This window comes from Mastigoproctus giganteus, chromosome 3 (assembly GCF_048544385.1).
Source record: "Mastigoproctus giganteus isolate SK-2022 chromosome 3, ASM4854438v1, whole genome shotgun sequence".
Classification (NCBI taxonomy): domain Eukaryota; kingdom Metazoa; phylum Arthropoda; class Arachnida; order Uropygi; family Thelyphonidae; genus Mastigoproctus; species Mastigoproctus giganteus.
The window spans coordinates 103,551,390-103,576,103 of NC_143577.1; the positions used below are offsets into that span (position 1 = coordinate 103,551,390).

General features: G+C 37.2%; 1 protein-coding gene across 3 annotated transcripts in view; it reads right to left on the reverse strand.

The window, feature by feature from the left end:
* Positions 1 to 24,714, reverse strand: part of LOC150088195 (ankyrin repeat domain-containing protein 17-like) — a 1,023,061-nt gene that overhangs the window by 665,628 nt on the left and 332,719 nt on the right. The gene's annotated exons all lie outside the window — the stretch shown is intronic.

The window sequence follows — 24,714 nt, forward strand, 5'->3', positions numbered from 1 at the left end:
GAAGAGGACACCAAGAAGTAATGAAAATACTTCTTGGTGTCTTCTAATGAAAATAAAGAAATGCAATCTTATGCACCCCAAGAAAATCAACAAAACGGTGTTCACAAGGGCTGAAACCATACAAGTGTTTTTAGAATGATGAAGGAATTAAACTTTAAGTCATTTATACCTCAATTAGTGCATTAAATCCAGGAAGATAAGCCAGATCAACGATTGCAATTTTGTGAGCAGTACATTAAAAAAAAAAAAAAAAAAAAAAAAAAAATGGCAGAAATCATGCTTTTCAGGATATGATTGTGTGGTCAGATTAGACCACATTTAAAATGGATGGCCATAAAAAAACATCACAATTGTGTTTTCTGGGCCACTCAAAATCCACACATCACTCCACAGAAAGATGTAAATCTAACAGGCATTACTGTGTGGATGGGGCTCTCTTCACATGGAATAATTGGTCTCTATCAATTCAATGGCATTGTTAATGGAAAAAATTATCTAGATATGTTGAAGGATTGTCCTGTACCAAAAATCAGAGAGACATGTTTGTAGATACATTAGTATATTTTCAACAAGATGGTGCACCTCCATATTACCATACAGCTGTGCACAATTATCTTGACAATAAATTTCATGATCACTGGATAGGTCGTAGAGGAAATGGTTTTTAATATCCTCCAAGGTCACCAGATCTCACCCCTTTTGAATGTTTTGCTTGGGGATACTTGAAAAATCAGGTTTACAGTCACAAACCATAATCACTGGAGGAATTGTGAATGAAATTTCAACAAGAAGCAATAAACATTTCGTCTGATTTGTGCATTTCACTATGTAGATCTGTTGAAGATAGATGCCGCTCATGCATTAATGCTGATGGAGGGCTTTTTGAACAATTTTATTGTAAAAAAAATTGTTTTTTGTCTTCAAAGTATCAAAAAAAATTAAATTTGTATATATTGTTCATTAAATATAAATTTTTATTTAAAGTATGTATATGTAAATTTGTAGAACCTGTAGAACATGATTTCTTAATTTGTGGGTTATTATATCAAACTAGCATTATACTGAGTCAATCAAAAGAAATTATATGCAATGTATAGAAATTTTTTAAAAGGATCTGAAACTTATCATGACAGTAGAAGAGTTTTACAACAACACCAAAGGCAAAAATGTGTTAGGTATCAAAATGCACAGTTCAAAGGATATGCTGAGGCAAATTCAAAAGCAATTGAGTAGTGCCATGACAATGACAACCTTCTTTACAGTCTTCAAGTTAAAAAAATCTCACAAAGAAATGGGTTACAGAAATGAAGCTAATGGAAGTGGTAAAGGATAAAAATAGCTTTATCAAAAGTTATAATTAAACTGAAGTATTCCTTGATTGAGAATCATGATGCATAGGTAAACTGTGTAGTTTGAGATTTATCACTGTTAAGCCTCACTTGCCATTTTCTAACACAGTGCTCAGTTAACTTAGTTCATCCTGATGTAGCATACCCCAATTGCAATCATTCACCACTGTGTCATAAGCAAACTTATACATCACAATTGAAACACCTATATCAATATCATTCATAAATATTAAAAACAGTAAGATTCCTATGGAAAACCAGTCAACACATTTCAACAAAGAGTAGTTGCCAGTTATAACCACTCTATGGGTCCTCCCATTCAACTATCCCATTTTCTATAATACTACATTGCCCCTAACGTTCCTCAGTTTATACAACGATCATGTGGACAGCACTGAAGGCTTTACTGAAATCTGTATATATAATGCCAAAATCGTTCTTTGCATCCAGTACTTTGTAACAACTTCATAGTAGCTAATCAGATTGTTGAAGCATTACCTCTCTTTAACAAATCCATGCTGTGACTCCCTTATGGCTCTAATCTTGCCAAGAAGATTATGCATTACTGTTGTTGTGAATACCGATTCCATTACTTTCCCTTGGACAGAGGTTAAACTACAGTGAAGTATCCACTTCAGCCTCTCAACCACCCATGTTAAAAGGAAACATTTGCATACCTCCAATCTGTAGGTACTTGTCCTGAATCTAATATCACTTTCATTTTGATGAATTAAGGGTGATCTACCACTTCTGCAGCTTCATTTAATATAATTGGAGAGATTCCATTAATCACAGCTGCTCTGATAACTTTCAAGCTGAAACACTTTCTATTACATAAAATCGTTTAACTTCCAATCAGTATTAGACAAACTTCTGCTTTCTCCATCTCTAAAAACTTTATGCATGAATATGAATCATGCCCTATATAATTCATATCCAATAGACTAATGTGAAAATCATTCTTTGTACTTGTCTTTGTACTCAAAGCCAAAGATCTCTCACAATCTGCCTTGGCTAATCTAACTCCCTGAGTAACTTTATTACATACTAGTCTGTACCCATTGTAGACTATATACCTCAGCAATTATAATCATCCCCAGGCTCACATCTGGTGAGTATGGGCGTGGCAAACCCAGGGTCCTGAGCTGGATATATTTTTTTTTTTTTTTTTTGGCTGTGCAGCATAAGCCTCAGGCTTCCTTGTACCATATGGCTAATAATAATAAATCCAATGCATTTTTCTGTTTGTTTGTTTGTTATTTGGTTTTTAGGAGCATTAGCAACTAAGGCCATATTGCTCCGGGATATGCGGTGGTCATTCCCTTGACCTTTCCGCATCCTCCGTATTTGGTGGTGACGGGCTCGAACCCAGGTCTAATCAAGAAGCGTGTGCTACGCACTGCTGCTCCTTACCACCCGGCTACGGAGGTGCCATGCATTTTTCTACTCTACCATTAGCATCATCAGTCCATCTAATGGCCCTAAATACTATTTTGAGAAGCCATGTTAAAAGATAAAAATTAGATTTAAAAAATTTTATATGAATTCTGTAATTTTATAGTGTGGAATGCTAATTAGATAATTTTATAGTGTGGAATGCTAATTAGATAATTTTATAGTGTGGAATGCTAATTAGATTTAAGTTTATCCACTTAAATCTTAATTAGATTTAAGTGGATAAATGGCTTTTTTTTTTTCTTTTTTTTTTTATGAAGGCATTGCTACACTTAGTAAATATGTGAATTACTGAACAGAACTGTATTTCAAGCATCATTGGAGCTTGTTCTCCCACTGCATCTCATACATCTAAGTTTCCCCCTCAATGGGGCTTATGACAGATGCTTTGTTTCTTTCTATATTAGGCTGATGACAGAAACTGAGATCAGACTATAACAGAAAGAAACAAGAAAATAAAATATTATACACTGTTTATTCAACACATTTGCTTTTCAACTCCACACTTTCTTCAACAATGTTCCAGCATTTGTAAACCTCTCAAATAGAAATTGAAAGACAGCTCCCCAAACCAGGTTTCTGTTGCTCACGAGTTCATCTGATACAAATTTAATACTCTTAAATATTTTTGAGATTCAGGAGCAGACTATAGTCTGAGGGAACAAGTTCTCATGAATGGGATGGGGGGGGGGGGATGAAGAAGCCTACTTCAGTCAATTTGACACAAAGCTAATTACAAATTTCCCGTGCTCCACTAAGTACACACAATTTCAAAATTGTACATTAAAATATAATTCAGCATATACATTATGATTTGAATCAAAATAATAAAATAAACATCTGTGTGTGTGAAATGCACACGCAAGCACGCACACACACATATATACATGCGCGCACAGTATAATTTTTAGTTTAATGAATCTTGTAGAAATTATATGAGATTAGATGGATTGTTCAGATGCATTCCAGGCGGATTAAGTCTGTATAGTGCTGAGTATTGCTGAGTGCTTAAAAGCACCACTTAATAACAATATTCTTCCAACGTTTAATCTAACACGAAAAAGTACAACTAATGTTAATACTAATATTATCATTATCAATCCATTCATCCACATGGACATTCCTCCATCCCATCAGGTCACTTTAAGTGGAGAAATGACTATATGAAATGAATGCCTCATGCATACCTGTTTCTGTTGTTACAATAACAATTTTACCAGTTATATTACATTTTAGTACTTTGTTAGTAAGGCTTTTATATTTTATTTTAATATCTGAAATTAGCGTGTTATTAATATTAAGCATCAAAGTTTCTTGCGACGACCGACTAACTGGTTAAAATAAATTTATTAAAATAAAAATAATATATACATAGATAAAACAAATAAAATAAAAGCGTTAAAATACAATAAAATAAAACCGTTAAAAAATACAATAAGATGAAAGAGTTAAAATATATAGTAGCTATCAAAGTGAAGTGCCTCTTCATCAGCTAGTCTGTGAGTGGTGTACTTCAGTATATATTAATGGTTACAATAGCACAAGTCAGCTGGGCATGATCATGTATCACGAGTCTGGTGTCGGTAAAGCAGAATTACATACACGTGCTCATCGCACAGCAATACAGTACATTCTATAATAGGGTGTAAATGTACTTCCCTCATCCAATTCATAGTACTATTATTGGTGGCTATGTGTAGTGCTTCAAGCCATGAGCGCTGGCGGTAATCATGTGAATAGTCGACGATTTCAATATCTCGTTGGGGATCAAGATTGTGCTGCTCAACCCAATAATGTTCGGTGACAGCAGAGCATTCAAAATTAGCAGTTCGCAGAGCCACCTCATGCTCAGAAACCCGATCTTTCAATCTTCTACCAGACTCACCTACAATAACACCCCCCCCCACACAAGCCGGCCACGTAATATGGTATATGGAACCACACTGTAGGAAAGGAGGAACAGGTGTTTTCACCTTAGAAACAATGGATTGTAATTTCCTCCTCAGTGAAAACACCTGTTCCTCCTTTCCTACGTAGTGGTTCCATATACCGTATTACATGTCTGGATTGTGGGGGTTGTTATGTAGGTGAGTCTGGTAGAAGTGTGTGTGCGTGTGTGCGCGTATGTGTTTTATCTGTGTACAAGTGTGCACAGACACATTTTGTGGCTAAATTATTGCAACAAGTAGCTCATTCTCATTTCCCCACCCAGAGGGAAAATGTTTATATTTTGGGGTTCCTGGGGCAATTATCTAGTCATTGGTATAGGCTACTCTTTTTTTTTTTTTTTATGCATCTCTAATTAGATAGGTGAAAAACTAAATGTATACAATCATTACTCAGGGATGTCTCGTTTTTATAAAAATTCAATTGTTAACTGACAGAATATACTACTCAATGGAATACAGCAGTTCGATGGTCCACATTTGGATATCATTGCATTAACTGATTCTCCCTCTGTAAGATATGGAGTTTGCTACTGTCAGCATTAATCGTGAAATCCGTGCATTTTTTCATAAACTATGTATTTTTTATTCCTTTTCCAGGACACTATCACACTGGCATTATATCCAAAACTGTGACAGAACAAGGTGATATATCAGGGTTGCAGTGTATTTAACAAGGATGTTCTTTGTCATAAAATTTCTCTCTCACATTTTCTGGTTATCACCATAAAAGAATTTAAAAATTAACCATTCATCAAGGAATAAAAACACATGGATCAACTAATAAATTAACAATTTCGTTTATATTTTGTTTGCTTTTCACTTTTCCCTTAATTTTGTTTATTTTATTTATTTATTTATTATTATTTTAATGCTGGGTATCCTCTTGGATCATTAGTCAAAATCTGTCACCATGAGAATGGAGTATTCATCACACAAAAGTGCAAATGAATTTCTTACGTAACCAGCCTCAATCAAAATTAAAAAGTTGCATACCAGTTTGTAAATTATTTTAAACTGCCAGAAGTGATGACATGTTGTATACAGGAACAGAAGTTGAAAGCAATTTCATAAGAAATTGCTTTCAACTTTTTACCATCATCATAAGCTGATAGTAAAAATTGAACCTATCACTTTATCATTACCAACTTTTATCATCCAGTTTTTGTTGGATGGTAGTAAAAGTGATAAGTGCAATTTTTATCATCAGCATAAGATTATGCTGTATGCAGTAAAAATTGGACCTATCACTTTATCATTACCAACTAGGTTTAACAATTTGCTGAATAATATGGCCACAATGCATGTACAAAGTAAACCATTTACAATTAAAGGAACTTCTTCCCATAATCTGTTATTATGCAAGCAAGGCAGCAGATAAAATTCAGTAATTTATGTATTTATTGAATGTCCTTCAGTAAATAAAAAGAAATGCCATTTACTGAACAAGCCATTAAAATTTCTTTAAAAATAACTGTCAGTCTACCATGTTCTGATAGACAGGTGGATAGAGTAACAATAGAATAGCATCACATAATTGGATTTTAAAAAAAGTGAGAAATAGATGCCATCAGTGATTCTATTTAGAATCATGTAAGTAATTGTAATTTACTTATAGCAACACAAATGGCATCATGCATAAGGAAGTTAATAAAGTTTATAGGCGTATTATTTGTTATTAAAATAAACTTTAATTTACAAAATGCTTGGATAATTTGTTTAAAGGTGTTCCGAGTGCAATATCAGCTTGTAGGTTTGGGCTCTAATTACATTTATTACATTTTATGAGAGCATCCTTGGACTCAGGGGAGGTCCTCATGGACTGGAGATGTGCAAATGCATCCCCAATCCACAAAGGGGGATCAATGGGTGACATGAGTAATTATAGACCAGTTACTTTAACTTCTGTTCACAGTAAAATTATGGAGTCACTGGTTAAAGATACATTGCAGGATCATCTAGACAAGACTGCAGCAATAATTCATACACAGCATGCATTTTTTAAGGGAAAGTCTTGTCTGACAAATTTGATTGGATATTATGATGTGGTTACAAAGGAACTGGATGCAAAAGATAAAATTTTGATATAATTTAAAGATAAAATTTTGCATGGAAGACTGCTGTACAGATTGGAGCAGAATGGTATTAAGGGTAAGTTGCTACAATGGATAAAAGGATGGTTCAGTGGGAGAAGACAGAGGGTGGTAATCAGTGGGTGCTGCTCTTCGTGGACTAATGTTATTAGTGGAGTCCCACAGGGTTTGGTGTTAGGTCCACTGTTGTTTGTATATTTATCAATGATACTGATAAAGGTATATCAGGCTTAGTATCGAAGTTTGCAGATGATACAAAGGTTGGCAGGGTTGTTAATGACAGTAATGGCAGTATGTTATTGGAACAGGATCTAGAAAATTTGGGCAGATGGGCTGAGAAGTGGCAACTGAAGTTTAACATTGAAAAATGGAAAGTACTGCATATGGGTAGAAGTAACCCCAGAGAAACGTACCAACTATGTGGTACTACACGTAAAGAGGTAGAAAAGGAAAAAGACCTGGGAGTAATTGTGCAGTCAGATATGAAGTTTTCTGAGCAATGCAGACAGGCTGCCAGGGCAGGTCGTGGGGTGTTGTCAATGATATACAGGAATTTTGTTAGCAAGGAAAAGGAGGTGATTGTCCCTCTGTATAAGGCAATGGTCAGGCCACGCCTTGGGTACTGCGTACAGGTCAGGAGGCATCGTTTTAGGAAGGATGTAGATTTGCTTGAGCGTGTACAGAGAAGGGCAACAAGATTGGTGAGGGGAATAGTAGTAGTAGTAGTAGTAGTAGTAGTAGTGGCATGTGATGCAAGAAAGCAAGTGTATGAGCTTATGCAGGATCAGCCAAAAAAAAAAAAATATCACACCATTCCCTCCAAATGCCTGTCCAGTTCCTCCTTAAATTTATTTAACCTATCAACTTCCACAACGACAGACGGAAGTTTGTTCCAGCAATTAACCACCCGCTGGCTAAAGGCAAATTTCCTATTCACACACATCTATTCTACATCTGTCCTTTCTTAATTTGAATTTGTGCCCCCTTAGGTTCGTAATCTGAACAAGTGGAAGGATCCCATCAGAATTCAGTGTGCTCAACCCATTCAAGGCCTTATACACCTCAATCAGATCACCGCGCAGGTGCCTAGTCTCCAGCCACTGCAATTTGCAGAACTTAAGCCTCTCTTGGTAAGAGGATCCCTTCATTCCCCTCACCAATCTTGTTGCCCTTCTCTGTACACGCTCAAGTAAATCTACATCCTTCCTAAAATGAGGCCTCCAGACCTGTACGCAGTACTCAAGGCGTGGCCTGACCATTGAATAAAGGGATCCTCTTACCAAGAGAGGCTTAAGTTCTGTAAATTGCAGTGACTGGAGACTAGGCAACTGCAAGGTGATCTGTTTGAGGTGTATAATCTTGAATGGGTTGAGCAAGCTGAATTCTGATGGGATTCTTCCACTTGTTCAGATAACAAACCTAAGGAGACATAAATTCAAATTGAGGAAAGACAGCGGGTAGAATAGATGTGCGGAAATTTGCCTTTAGCCAGCGGGTGGTTAATTGCTGGAACAAACTTGTATCGTTGTTGTGGAAGCTGATAGATTAAATAAATTTAAGATGAAACTGGACAAACATTTAGAGGGAATGGTTGTGTGGTCTTTTTTTTTTTTTTTGGCTGATGCTACATAAGCTCATACGCTTGCTTTCTTGGATCACATGCCACGATTACTATTACTATTTCCGCAGATTCTTTTTTTTTTTGATAAACTGGAATATCAATTAGTGAGCTATACAACTGAAGTTGTCCCACTTATCATAAAGAACAATGTTTCTTATCCTCCAATATCTGTATATTTATATCTTTGATATGAGGCTTAGTGGTGGCTGCCTAATTTTTTGCATTCTAATACCAAAGTCACAGTGATATGTATACACTAGACAGCTATACTAAATTTTCATATTCTTCAAACAATAGATTATCTAAATATTTCTAAATTTTAATGCTGTTTTCCAAATCTTTCTCATAATAATGTAAATAGGGGTTTCCAAAAGAGTAAATAATTTTGTCAGTAACTCCTTTTAGATTAATAACAAATAATTAAGTATCTGTTTCACTTCTACTACACACACACGCACACAAATTAATAATAATACCAAAGAAAAGAAAAGATATACAGTAACAGGAAGGAAGAGTAGAAACATTAAAATCAAATTTAGAAAGCAAAATAATAGGCAATAACTGAGAACAATTTTGAATCAAATAATCAAGCTGCTGAAGAGAGCTATTTAAATTAAAATAAAGTGTGAAATATCCCATTTCAAAAGAGAACTACATGACAAATGCTGCTACAGGAATCCAATAAGTAAAATTAGAAATGGTGAAATATTTAAACTAGATACAAATGGCAAAATAATTAAACTAAATAGAAATGGCAAAATAATTAAAGTAATTAACAATATGAAAGAAATAAAGAAAAAACAAAGAAAATTAAGAAACAGCAGCCATGAATCCCAAACTCGTCAGATTGCTGTTGAGATATCACAACTGACAGATGGCATTTTGTTTATTATGCTACTCTTTTATTCATATAATTTTCATAATTTACAAATATATTTCATTAAATATATAAGTGATATATCAATGCTTATAAGCAATAGAGTGACGAAATACAGAAAGAGAGTAAAAAAAATTATGGTATAAAAAACATAAATTGTATATAAATATAGAATTAAAAATAGACAAGTATATTGTCGTAAAATGCACACCCTGCTCTCATTATCAAGAGTCAACCACCAGAATTGCATGAAAGTAATATAGTCTGTTTCTAATACAAAGCACATACCATGAAATAAATAAATAAATAAAAAATGGTGAATTTAGAAAGATTTAATGAAATTAATGAATTTCAAATTTATGAGGTTAAGCCCAATTATATACATCAATATAATTGGCCTCAACAATTCACCTTATAATTAGCGTGGTGAACATGTAATGCAGGAAATGGTTCACAGTTGACTCAACAAAGAAACAAAAGGAAAGTATACAAATAAAATAGTAAAAGAACTCATACTTAACTGATTAAACGAAAACAAAAGCAATAAAGCAGATTTAATGTAAACGTCTAAAACCTAAAAGTAAAACAAGATAAAGAGAGAGAGAGAGAGAGATTTCATGAATACAATGCGAAAGAGAAATAAATAACGTACAAAGCAGCAATAAAAGGGTGCTAAAACCGTGCAGGAGAAAAAAGTTATAGGAAGAATATAGTTTTTCACTACACATTCATAAATCTAATGGCTCATGAGAAATAAAAAGAATATACGAAAGTAAAAAGTAAGGAAATATAGAAAAAAAAGGGATGGCTCAGCATAGCATGCTTTCTTCTTCCTTCCAAATAATATATATAGAATAGGCACATTAATTATCCAAATATCTTTCAAACTTTCTAATATTCTACACTGGTGTTCACAGAAATAGCATCACCTAGAAATTTCACATTTCTAACCCTTTTTCGCGACAATATGTTAAGTTAATGACTAGCGTCACAAATAGAAATATAAACAAAAGATATTTATTAATAGTTAAGGCAAAGCTAAGTAATATTTGAAGGTGCTCTCAAAATATTCCAAAATGAGAATTTGCAACCTTTATACAACAGTTTTTGGTAAACATGACAATTACGGCTCAAATGTTATCAGAAGCCCTCAATTTGCTCCAGTTTATCATTTTAAATGGAAAACAAAATGAAAAGTTTGCCAAGTGCAAACCAATATTCCATTGAACCACCTCTGACCCTGATGGCAGCAGCATACCATCAAGGCATTGACAAGATCAATTTCTGAAGATAATCAACTGATAGTTCATGGTCCCAAACATGAATTATGGCTTCCTGAAGTTCACGAAGAGTCTTTCGTTTCTTTCTGGCAACTACAGATTCCAAACGATGCCAACAGTTCTCTATAAGATTCAGGTTCAGGCTGTTTCCAGCCAGCTAAGAGTTGTAATGGACCGTTCTTCAAACCATTTTTTCAACTGTAACAAACGTAAACACATTACTGTCAAACCGCTAATGCAGAAATGAAGCTAAAGTAACTACAGAAGTGCCTACTTACACTTTTCACCCGATGACAAGGAGCAGAGTCATCCTGAAAGATGCAGTTACTTGACAGGTTGAAATGGTTTCCAATGGTTGGCAGCAATTTGCCTTCCAATATAGCCAGGTATCCATTGGCACTTATGGAACCCTATGAACTGCAGGTGATCTACTCCGCGATATGAAATGCACCCCAATATCATTTGGCTGGTAGGGAATTTCACTGTAGAAACCACACAGTCTGGATGGTATTCTTCACCATGTCTACGGCGAATTATTTGTCTCCCATCAAAGCCATGCAGGTTTAATTTCTTCTCATCTGAGAAAATATCCGACTTCCACTGCTCGGGGGTCCATTTGACATGCTCTTTACACCAAATTAATCAGGCCTTTTTCATTTTTTGTGTAAAGAAGGGCTTCTTAGGACGACGGGTTACAAGTCCATTTTTGAAGAGGTGTCTTCTGACTGTTACTGCACTTGCTACCACTGCTGTATGTTCTTCCCATTCCCTTTTCATCTCAGCCGAAGAAGCTTTATGGTTTTTAAGGCATAAGTGCTTCAAAATGCGGTCCTGTTTTGCCATATAGAGTCGTTTGCTTCCGGTTCCTTTTTTTCTATCAGCAGAACCAGTATTCTTGAGTTTGGAAAGAAATCTACTCACTGTCGACTGATTACAAGACATTCTATAAGCAATATGATGGGAAGAACATCCTTCCTCACACAAAGCAACAATAGCACTCTTTCTTTGTGGCGTCAACTGCATGTAACTCGCCATCCTGATACAAGCAAGGAATAACTGCAACTCTTGCAGAGCGTGCTTATATAGCTGAAAGTAACAGCCGATGCAAAATTATATCATCACCTACACATGACAATCTTATCTGATGCAATCTGTAAGAAATATTGTCATATACTTATGTTATTCGGACAACAATTACAATTTTAAGTGGTGATGCACTTTCTTTGAACATCAGTGTATATTATCGAAATTTCCAATATGCTACTTTTTTTTACAAATTGGCTATAATAAATATCCACAATTAACTCATTTACAAGTGCTTTCCTTATAAGTTGAAATTCATTTGATTGGGCATTCATTGGCTATTATGCTGTAAGAAGCTTATACCAGTAGAAAGAATTATTTTTATATATTTTTTATTATTTTTTTATGTATTTAATTAAAATTATTTTAATTGCAGTTTAGATAATGCATGTAAGTGTGATCTATTATAATGAGGCGGCACATCTGAATGTAATATATACTTGGCAGCAATTACAAACTCTTCCCCCTACTTTTCTTGCTACTACTGAAAGTATGGAGTACCTGGTCTTAAGTAAGCATAAGTAGTACTGTTTTATCTGATGCTTTTCCATACTGCTTTGGGTTCCAATTTCAGTTTGCCATTATAACTCCTTTAATAATAACTTTAATCAATATTAATGACAATTTCGGATTAAAAAATAAATAAATCAAAACAATCCTTACTAACAAAGCACTAAAAAGTCATATATAATTGGTTAAACTGTTACTGGGAAAACAAAATGGATGTGCATGAGCCATTAATTTCATCTGGTAATTTCTCCACTCAAATCAAAGCCCCTAACAATTAGCAGATAAATGTCCATGTGGCTGAGTGAAATAATAATAACAATATTAGTATTAACATTAGTTTGTTTTTGTTATTATATTAATACATAGGGAAATACGATGCTAATAAATTGCACCTTTAGATATGCATATTTCATAGTCAGCACCATACTGGCGTAACCTTAACCTGCCTGTAATGCAATGGAACAATTCATCGAATTTGACATAATTGTCAATAATATGCGTTAATCTAAAAATTATACTTAATATAAATTTAATGTGTGTTTAATGACTAATTGTAGAAAACAGCAGTAGCATTAATGCCACATATCAACAAACTAAATTTAATAATTTTTCTCAAGTACTGTATTATTAAAATTAATTAAAATATGCAAACACGGATGGATGCACTTGTGTGTAGATAAGAGTGTGTCAATGAAAACATGTTGGGATCTATTCTGTTTATTTTTAGGTTTAGGCTATTTCTGGTTCAGTCATGTCTTGTCATATTTGAATTAAAATTTTGGATCTGATGTCTGAAGTAGGAGATCTGTGGCTTTACTTAACAAGTACTTGTCAATGTTGAAAAAAAGTCAAGAGTTAGGGTTAAATTTGAAAGTGCCTGCAATTCTGCCAAGAGAGAAGAGGAGGGAGTATATGATGAGGGCCTTGTCATATCAATTCAGCCATGGAGAAACCATGCAAAGTTCATGGGGGTAGACTTTTTCTCGGTATGGTCTGTGCGTGTTAACAGGAGAGAATTTTTACAGGACTGGGATAAACAGAAAGGGTGCAAGAATATTTGCTTATGACATTGAGGTAGTATTAGGTAGGTGAGAACTTGCTAGCTTAGGTGGGGGGATTCACAGAACAATAGATTAACAGTAGCCACAGGCAGAGTGAAAATGATTCTCACACTGCTTGTATTGGAACAAGCAGAAACCTGGAAAGCAAGGTGCAGGGGATTGCAAGGACTGCTGGGAGTCATCATCGAACATGTAAATACATAGGCAGTGTAAAGGTAATAACTAAGAGCAAGAACAAGGTGCATGTACGTGCCATGCTAGGAGTATAGTAAATAAATTTGATCAACTTGAAGTGCTGAACAAGACATCAAAGGCAGATATTGTTAGGATATCAAAGAAGTGGTGTCACACAGATATAAGCAATGAAGAATTGGAATTTGAGGAATACAATGTACAGAAAGGATAAACAGGATAAGAAGGGAAGAGAAGCTATGCTGTTAGTTAAGAAACACAAAATCTAAGGAACTGCATCCATCAACTGGATTCAGTTCCTTAGCAAAGTGCAATGTTGAATCTGACTGGTTTTACATAAGCACTGGGAAAGCAAAAATGAGAGTAGGACTGTGTAACAGACCTAATGACTCTGATAAGAACAACAAACAACTGCACAGAGAGAGTGAGTGGGCCAGTAAATCAGAATTTCTTATAACAGGGTATTTTACTTCCCAGATATTGACTGGAACTTGTGGTTGGTTTATCACACACTAGCAAGACCTTTGTGGATTTACTGGATGATTGTTTTCTACAGCAGGATGTTTGAAATGCAAGAAGAGGTAGTAATACTCTTGATCTGATTATGTGATTATTCATGCATTAAGAATCTACAGATAAAGGAACATAGTGATGGCAGTGATCATAGTGTATTGATGTGAGATTTACTTAAAAACGTAACTACCATCAAGGTAGTTTTTGCTTTCGTAAAGGTGACTATAGTAGTCTCAGACAGTTTTTAGATTCTATACTGCGGGACCAACTGATAATGTTACCAACAGCAAATTCTAAATGGGAAGCATTCCAAAGAATTAATCTTGGAAGCTACTAGGCTTTTCACACCAACTAAGAAATGCTGTTCAGGGTTTAAGCCTAAATGGAAGTCAGATGAACTATTGAGACTCATGGCAGAGAAGAAAATGCATGGGATGCATATAAATTATCAGGCAACACAGAAGCTTATGGTAAATATCAGCTAGTCAGTAATCAAGCCAAAGTTAGGCAAGCGAAGGCTTATAACAAGAAATCTTTGGTAAAGGATGTAAAAAAAAAACCAACGACTTCTTTACTTATGTAAACTCTAGAAGAAAGGAGATGAATCAGATTGGTCACTTGATATCAATGGTTCGACTATGGATGATCCTTCTCAGGTGTCTGACAAACTGGATGAGTATTTTGAATCTACATTCACACGTAAAGAATTCTGTAGGGAAGTGGAGGCCAGAATCTTAATAAATTCTAACAGGGTGCTAAATGATTTGGTAATAACTGAGAGGAAAGTAGAGAAGAAATTGTTGAAATTAAACATAAGAAAGGCACCTGGGGTGGAAGGGATCTATCCAATTATATTAAAGGAGGCAGCAAAGGCTTAGCCATAATTATTAGAACATCCTTGGACTTGGGAGGTTCTCGCAGACTAGAGATGTGCAAATGTATCCTCAATTCACAAAAGGATCAAAGGATGACAAGTAATTACAGGCCTGTTAGTTTAACTACTGATCTGGGGAAAATAATGGAGTCACTGGTGAAAGAAACATTGCAGGATCATCTTGGCAAGGTTGCCAATATAGTTGAGACACTGCATGGGTTTGTTAAGGGGAAGCTTGTCTCACCACTTCTATACTACGATATGGTCACAAAAGAACTGGATGCAAAAATTAATTTCGATATCATATATTTGGATTTCAGGAGAGCTTTTGATACTGTTGTTCCACATGGAAGATAAGTGAATAATTTGGAGCTTTGTTTGTTTGTTTGTTTAGGTTTTTATTTGGTTTTTTTTGGTTTTTGGCAAGTTGCTGCTATGGATAAAGGGATGGTTGAATAATAGAAGACAGTGAGTGGTAATCAACATACACTGCTCTTTGTGAACTAATGTTATTAGTGGAGTCCACAGGGTTCAGTGTTGGGACCATTGATGTTTTCTATATTTATAAATGATATAGATGACCGATACAAAGGGTGGCAAGGTTGTTAATGACAGTAATGAAGGTATGCTACTGCAACAGGATCTAGAAAAGTTGGGCAGATGGGCTGAGAGGTGGCAAATGAAGTTTAACATCGACAAATGCAAAGTAGTGAATATGGGTAGCAGTAACCCCAGAGTGATGTACCAACTGTGCAGTACAACGTTCAGGGTAATGGAGAATTAAAAAAGACTTAGGGGTAATTGTGCTGTTAGATATGAAATTTTCTAAGCAGTGCACGCAGACTGCCAGAGCACGTTATGGGATCTTGTCAGGGATATACAGGTATTTTGCTAGCATGGATAAGGTGGTGATTATTCCTTTGTATAAGGCAATGATCAGGCAACACAAGGAGTACTTCAGAGAGATCTGGAGGCCTCATTTTAGGAAGGATGTAGAGCTCCTGGAACAAGTACAAAGAAGGGCAATGAGATTAGCGAGGAGAACAAAGGGCTGCTCTTACTAAGAAAGGCTTAAGTTTTGCAAATTGTAGCATCTGGAAACTAGCCACCTCCAAGGTGATCTGATTGAGGGGTACAACGCCTTGAATGGTTAGAGCAAAATCAATGCTGATGGGATTCTTCCTCTTGCTCAGATGAGGCCTCCATCTGAGGGGCACAAATTCAAATTGTTAGAAGACAGTTGTAGAACAGATGTGCAGAAATTTAGCTTTAGCCAACAGGTGGTTGATTGTTACAACAAACTTCCATTCGTTGTTGTGAAAGTTGATCCTTTAAATAAATTCAAGACAGAACTGGAGAAATGTTTGAAGCAAATGAATGGGTGAAAAAGAATTTGTTTTTATATATTTTGCTGATGCTGTATGAACTTGCTTTCTTTCATCATATGCCACTACTAAATTGGACAAGATTTTACAATTTCTAAATTAAATGTTGCTCATGGCCTGCTTCTTTCTGAAAGGAAAAGTTGTGTACCCCTCCTCAATTTAGTCTAAAAACACTCATTTCAGTGTACTTCTGAAATGAATGTAAACCAATTTTATTTGAATCAGAAAACAAAAAAACACAATAGCAGCTACATGTGATTTTCACTTTTTTGAGAGATGCGTTTAGCTGTGGTGAACAGCTAGCTGTATAAGGCAATGGTCAGGCAACACAAGGAATACTTCATAGATGTCTGAAGGCCTCATTTTAGGAAGGATGTAGAGCTCCTGGATCTCTAATCAACTTCTATTTCATGAAGTTGTTGCTTCCCCCCACCCCACCGCCTTTTTTTTTTTTATAATTCTTTTCAATGTTATTTTTTTGTCAACTTTTACAACACAACTGCCCTTGTACGGTTAACTGCTCAACACAACAAAACGTGCCTGTTGAAAAGCTATCAACCTACACTACCATTGTGTTTATTTTTTTTCTTCACATATCTAAACAGTAATATTTAGTTGAATTTAAACTTCAAATTCAAAAATTTCCACCCAAATATTTCAAAATGTCCAGACCGCAAATAACTAAAACTTAAAATTAAGTGCAATATACCACAGTTTGTTTGAGTTGAAACTCTTCATTCTGTGTGGTGGGTGTGTGTTTTATAACTAATATGAAAATAAATAGACTGTATTAAGAGGATCGACTGTGAGAATGGATAAGTGCATATAGATATATAAGAAAATGGGAGGTAAAATTACATCTTTAAGCACAAAGCAGCTTGAGAAGAAATATAAATTAAGTAGAAATTAAAGTAAATATGAAAATGGCAGGGTGAGATGTTAACTTTATGGGATTCTAGATGGCCTACAAGATGTTAAAAATGCTTAGTTTAAGATTTTTGAAAAGTTGACCAAGTATATTTCCTCTGTTGTTCTAGCTAAACCTGTTCATTTTAAATTTAATAATTTGCCAACTTTAATAGGATAAATTAAAATATGAAAAATTTACATGCTGTGGTTAGTGGAGAAGACTTGTCAAGGTTCTAAATAGCTAGGATCCCTGGAATTGGATTGAAATATATATATAATATATATATACAAAGGGTACTAGGAAAGTTTTGCAATACAGCTTTGTTTATTTAATTTTTTCAAAGTAATTTCCTCTACATTCAATACACCTCTCCATCCTCCGAAACCAATCTTTAAACCAGTTCTGCCAAGTTTCACTAGGGAGTAAAGCACACTCGTTGTCCCAAGCCCGTAGAAGGTCCTCATCACTGGAAAACCGCCTCCCTTTTAGCTTCATTTTCACATGCGGGAACAGTGCAAAGTCGCAGGGAGCAAGGTCTGGACTGTAGGGAGGGTGCTCCAGAAGTGTCAGTCCTGTCGTGGTCAAATATTCAGTGCAGGCTTTGGCGCCATGAACTGGAGCATTATCGTGATGGAGGTACCAGGTGTCCATTCTTGACTTTGGCCGCAGGTTCTTCATAGATCCAATGACTTTAGGCAGGCATTGTTCAGTATACCACTTGGCTGTGACTGTCTTCTGCGTGTCCAAAACGACACGTTCCATAATTCCACTCGATTTGAAAAATACAGCTATCATTTTCTTCTTTACAGATCGGGATTTTCTGACAATTACGGGTGTGTCATCATCATCAAAGACCCAAACTTTGTTTTGAGCCTTGGTCAGCAGATCGTAATAGTACAGCCAAGTCTCGTCACCTGTCATGATGTTGTTCACATACCGAGATTGTCCCTTATCAAACTTTTTTAACATCTCCCGGCACCAAGTCACACGTCGTGTCATCTGCTCTTCAGTCAGTTGATGCGGCACCAGAGAGAACAAAGTTTTTTCACGTGCAAATGATCTTGCAGAATCGAACGAATTGCTGGTGCATTCAGGCCCAAAGTATCCTCTATCTGTTGGTAGGTCACTCGCCTGCTTTCGTCAAGCATTTTCCTCACAGCAGTAACGTTTTCCTCCGTAACTGACGTTCGTGGCCTTCCCGGCCTCTCCGAATCCTCCAGAGTGAAATTTCCCCTTTGGAATTCTCTATACCACCTGAATATCGTTGTACGATGTGGACAATCATCATCTAGTGCAAGAGTCATTTCTTCTAAGCACTGGTCTATGGTTAAACCACACACGAAATTATACCGCAAAACTGTCCTTATCTCATTTCGTGACCACGATGCCATCGCAAGCACTTTACACTCTCACTACTAATGAATAACTGAGCCCATCGACTTGGCGCGGCGGCTACCATGCACGTATGAACATGTCTCAACATGCAGCAACAAGCAGCTTCCTGTGATTCATTGTTGCGTCATATTGCAAAACTTTCCTAGTACCCTTTGTGTGTGTGTATATATATATATATATATATATATATATATATATTGAATGTAATTTTTTTAAAAAAAGTTACAGTGGATGAAAAAGGTTTTCAGTTAATAAAAGTTTCAGTTAATGAAAGGTTAATAAGTCAGGTATGACAGATGCACCTAAAAGTGCAAAGCAGCATTAAAGGATGCATGAGTACAATATAAGTTTGTATTAATATATTGAATAAAGTATGCATAAATGGATGTGAAAATTACACAAAGTGCCAATAACTAGAAGGGTGAGGATTGTAGAAAAGGAGGTGTAGTAGATATATAAAAGGTGAAAGAATGTTAATATCTTAAAAGTTATGATGAATTAAGAAAATTATGGGCTGAATTACAAAGCCAATAGAAGGTGGATGAACTGTAAAGTAAAATTAGTACAGTAAAATACAAATAAAATACAAATAATAAAATAAAAAGTGGTACAGCTGTCATCAGATGTGGGAGGAGGAAACATATTTAGATAAAGGTCAAATATAGGTAAGACAAATGTGCAGCATCTTATGTCAGCTGAAGCAAATTTTGATACATGATCAGGTATTTCATCAGGGGACTACACCTGACCATGTATCATGAACTGTGTTTCTATACTTGTCCATAGTAGTAGAAGAAAGGTGAAAGGCCAAAAAGCAAACAAAAAAAAAAAATGTAATTAGCACATTCTAATACAGTATGAACAAGGTAGTCCCAATGCAGTGTCATTTATTAAGGTAAAAATAAGGATCACGTTAGAATAAAATATTGTTAATATAAGTTTGTAGAGTTTTGTGTACCCCTTGACATGGGCACCTGTACGTGGTGAGGGGACCTTCCAGTGACGCTGCTGGACTTCCAGTGATGCTAATCTGGAAGTCCAGACTAGCATCACTGGAATCCAATGCCCACAGCCTAATTTCCAGGCTAACATCAATGGAATCCGGCGTGTTGCCATGCCCGGCGGGCCATGGAAATTCGGAAAGGTGGATCCTGGTGGTTGAGGGGCCCAGCTCCAATACACTACTTTGGCCCTTGCTTCGACAAGGCAGGCAGTTCTGGAAGGCCCGGCTAGGATCAATCGGCTAGTAGGCTTGCCTGTGAGCGTCAATCGTGTCAATGCCATGCCCCTACCCTCATGGTCCGAGGGACAGGATTCATGCTGGTGGCGGTGCAGGTATGATGTCTGGGTAGCCCTGGCATTCCACTCTCAAGCACATTTATTGCAGGTAGTGGGCATCCCTTTGGGCTCCACAAAAACCTGCACGGAAAGACCAGGCACTGAACCATTTCAAAATTTCGTGAATCCTGATAAACTTACTTTTTCAGGGGCCCCAACCCAGTCCCTATCTGAAAATATAGACAAAGACACAGTCAGCACTATTGCTACAAAGAGGCAGCGAACTGAAATACCATCAGGGCCTGTTCCAAGGTTTTTAATTATACATTCTACCAGAAAAAAACTGATTGGAAAAATGCCACCCTTCTTTATACAGAAAGGGTTAGATGAGTTAGCAGGTTCACCCAAATCAGTTACGAGGCTCTGTTCTGGTGACCTCTTAATGACAGGCAGTCTGAGCAGCTACTCTGAGCAACATCAATCGGAGGAATACCCATAACAGTGACATCACATAGAACACTCAATTCGTCAAGAGGTGTCATTTCAGAGTGGGACCTTCTTGACATTACCAAGGAGGAAAATCTGTTCAGAACTGAAACCACAGGGAGTTATTGTCATAAAGAGAATTAATGTGCGTAGAGATGGGAAACTTGTTAAAACTAGAAACATAATCCTGACTCATAACTCATAATCATACCTCATCTAAGTCTCCTGATGAGATTAAAGCTGGCTACATCAGCTGTCCAGTATGTCCATACGTTCCAAACCGTTTACAGTGTTTTAAATGCCAGAAATATGGGCATTATCAAATGGCCTGCCGTGGAGTCCTTGCATTCGCTCGATGTGGTGCAAAGGATCATGAAACAACAGCATGTTCAGCCACAAAACCCACCTGCATTAACTTTCTCCACATGCCTACCCAAGGGAGAACATCCAGCCTACTTATGAGCATGCCAGAGGTGGAAAGAAGAAAAAGAAATCCAACGGCTGAAGGCAGAGCTGAACATATCTACCAGGAGGCAAGGAAAGTGGTGAAATCTCTAAATATCACCAAACCCGCCTATGCCCAGAAGGTAGCAGGGAAATGTTCCATCGGAACTCAGACAGACATGACCATTTCACCAAAAGAGTCATTCACTCCCATTGCACGTTACCTCTTAAGCCCATAAAAACCTGCACAGAAAGACCAATCAGCTGCCACTCCTATATCGGTACCTCCTAATGCTCCATAAGTAACAATAGCAACTTCCAAAGAAAAGACTAAGAAAGTTGAAGTATCCCATAGTACCCAAGAAAACACGGATGTCATGGAGAAGGAGGTACAAGAAGATTCAGTCTTGGAGCTCTTTGCTGAGGAGGAAATGGACATTGGATAGCGTCCGTACTTCCCCAGGAAAGATAGCCAAGACCGACAAAAGTAAGCCCTCAGCACCTTGGAAGCTGCCTGATGGACTCACAAAGCCAAAATAATGGTTAAATTCCTACAGTGAAACTGTCGTGGATTTCGGAAAAACAATGACAATGACAATTCCAAATGACATCAAGGCCATCTTGCAAAAGCATGAGCCAGTTTGCTTTTGCTTACAAGAGACATACCTGAAGGCAAATGAAAACCCTTCCTTTCATAACACTACTATCGTCCAAAAGGACAGAACTGGGGATGGACCTGCTCATGGGGGTGGTGCTATACTTCTAGGCAACCATATCAAAACTATATCAAAACTTCTAGGCAACCCATTTCAAACTATTCCGCTCTACACCAACATAGAAGCGGTAGCAGTTTGCTTTACGGTAGGGTTTTTATTAACAGTTTATTTGCCACCTGATATTCCTCAGAAAGACCTTGATGATGTCATTGTGCAGCTGCCTACTCCCATCTTACTCCTGAGCGATTTCAGTGGACAATACACCCTGTGTTGTAGTGCCAACGTTAATGGAAGAGGACGTGTCATAGAACTTATGCTCACTGATAATGACCTTTCCCTTCCAAATGTGGGAACTAACACCTTTCTCCACATGCCTACCCATACGTTCTCTGCTATTGACCTCTCTATATGCACCCCCCTCTCTCCTTCCTTCACTCACTTGGGAGATAGAGCAGTACCTTTATGGAAGTGATCACTCACCCGTTATAACCAACTTATCTAAAGGAAGGACATGCCCACCTTTTAGGTTAACGCGATGGAAGATTGATCAGGCTGACTGGAATACCTTTCAACATCTGGTAGACTTTTCCAGTCAGTCAGGAGCCTATCAATGTTGCAGTGGCATACATCACAGAAAGCATTGTCCATGCAGCTGCAGCTACAATTCCAAAAACATCTAGCCGGTTCCTGCCATTTCCAAAACCTTGGTGGAATGCTGAATGCACAGTAGCAAAAAAGGTACAAAATAAAGCTTGGGATATATTCCGACAATATCCTACCACAGCCAATCTTTTAGCCTTCAAATGTGCACACGTGAAAGCACAATATACTCGTGGTCAGAGCCAAAAAGAATCCTGGATCCCCTTTACATCTACTATTACCCAGTCTACCAGCAGTAAAGCTATCTGGGACAAAATCCAGAAAATGAAGAGTAAATATACATCGCACCCTTCATCGGTCCTGGACTGTAATGGATGCGTTATTGCGGACCCAACTGCAATAGCCAACTCACTTGGGGAAACCTTTTCTGCCATCTCGTCAACATCTTACTCCCCAGAATTTCTGGTCTGGAAAGAAACTCAAAGCAGCCAATTAACTTTACATCAAAAAGGTCTTACCCATATAACAGGCCGTTCATCACAGAAGAGTTAAAAACAGCTCTAACTCTTGCCAAGGCAGGTGTTACTGGACCACATCTTATCCATTATGATATGATCAAGCATCTGTCTGCAAAATCCATGGACCAACTGCTCTTTCTATATAACAGAATAATTCAAGAAGAGCAGTTTCCGGATTCCTGGCATAAGGCATTCGTGCTTGCCTTTCCTAAGCCAGGAAAAGATCCTAAAATCCCAACGAACTATTGTCCTTTTGCTCTGACCATTTGTCTGTGCAAAATTCTGGAGAGAATGGTCAATGCCCACCTTATATGATATTTGGAGGCAAATGGGCTCATCTCCAGATTACAGTGTGGCTTCTGTAGGAATAGGTCAACTTTAGACCATTTAATCAGGCTCGAAACTTTCATTTGAGATGCCTTTTTAAAACGAGAGCACGGTGTCCATGTTCTTCGATATGGAAAAAGCATATGACACAACTTGGAGATTTGAAACTTTAAAAGACCTCTACAGCATCAGCCTTAGAGGTCATCTCCCAAATTTTATAAAAAACTTTTTATCTCGTCGTTCTTTCCAAGTTCATGTAGGATCTACTCTCTCTCTCTCGCTCTTTTAGCCAAGAAGAGGGAGTACCTCGAGGATTTCTTTTTAAGTGTTACGCTTTTTGCCATCAAAGTGAATACCATCACAGAACAACTTCCTCCAAAAGTAAATTGTGCCCTCTATGTTGACGATTTTAGCATATTGTCATTCCTGCAACATGAGGGTAATTGAGAGGCAACTGCAACATGCCATTGACAACCTGAACTGATGGGCAACAAATAATGGATTCAGGTTCTCTCCACAGAAGACTGTTTGCATGCATTTTTGCAGAAAGCACAATCTTCACCTTGAACCTGAATTGAGGCTTGGACTTATGCTATTCCAGTAGTACCTGAGACTTGGGGCTCGTGTTTGATAGAAAGTTGACCTTTCTACAACATATTCGTCAACTACGTATGAAGCGCACGAGAGGCTTGAATATCTTAAGTGCAATCTCCTCACATTCTTGGGACGCTGACCGATGCACTCTTTTGTGCCTCTATCGTGCACTCGTGCGATCTAAGTTAGATTACGGGTGCCAGGTATACACATCCTATACACTCAGCATACTCCGATGGCTGGATCCCATCCACCATCAGGCGATCCATATTGCCACTGGAGCATTTCGAACATCTCCTGTTCAGAGCCTATATGTCGAAGCAAATGAGCCCTCGTTATCGCTTCGCAGGAAACAGTTGTCTCTACAGTATACTTTGAAACTGAAATCCCTGCTAGACCATCTGACATGGACACCCGTTTTTGAGCCACATTGGGAAAGTCTGTACAACATTCGCCAGACTGCCAATCAGCCATTCGGTATTCGTATCCAAAGGCTACTGAGTGATTTGAAATTGCATTAGACAATGTTGCCCCATCACCAGGGCAACCTTCTCTACCCTGACATGTTCATGTCCCAAACTGCAACTTCTCCCTTAACAAATGGAAAAAGGACAGTACTCCATCCGCCGTCTACCTGCAGCTCTTTTTAGCACAGCGCTCAGAACATTCTGACTTCTTGCCTGTCTACACAGATCTTGAGGTCAGAAATGTCTGTCAGATCTTCAGCTGTTTTCCAAGACACCACAGTATCTGAGCAGATCTCATGAAATGATTTGGCGGACACTGAAGCCAAATCAGCGAACCTCTTTAACTCTTGCCTGTTAGTCCCCTATACAGACTACAGGCAAGTAATTCGAAAGAAACTTGTATCCCAATGGCAATACTCATGGAATGGACAGGATTCAAACAAGTTATATGAAATTAAACCTGTAATTGAACACTGGCAGTCTAGTCTGCGCAGGAACCGAAAAGAGGAAGTTGTTCTATCTCAGCTCCGCATAGGACATTGTCACTTGACACATTGCTAGCTGCTGAGGGCAGACGATCGTCCTATGTGTAGAAATTGTGACACCATTTTAACAGTCTGTCATATTTTAATTGAATGTCTGTCTTTTTATAATGATCGTCTTTTGTTTTAGCCCTCTGTCTGAGCCTTACACACTCACAGATTTTATCGGACAATGACAGCATGTCAGCTATATTTAAG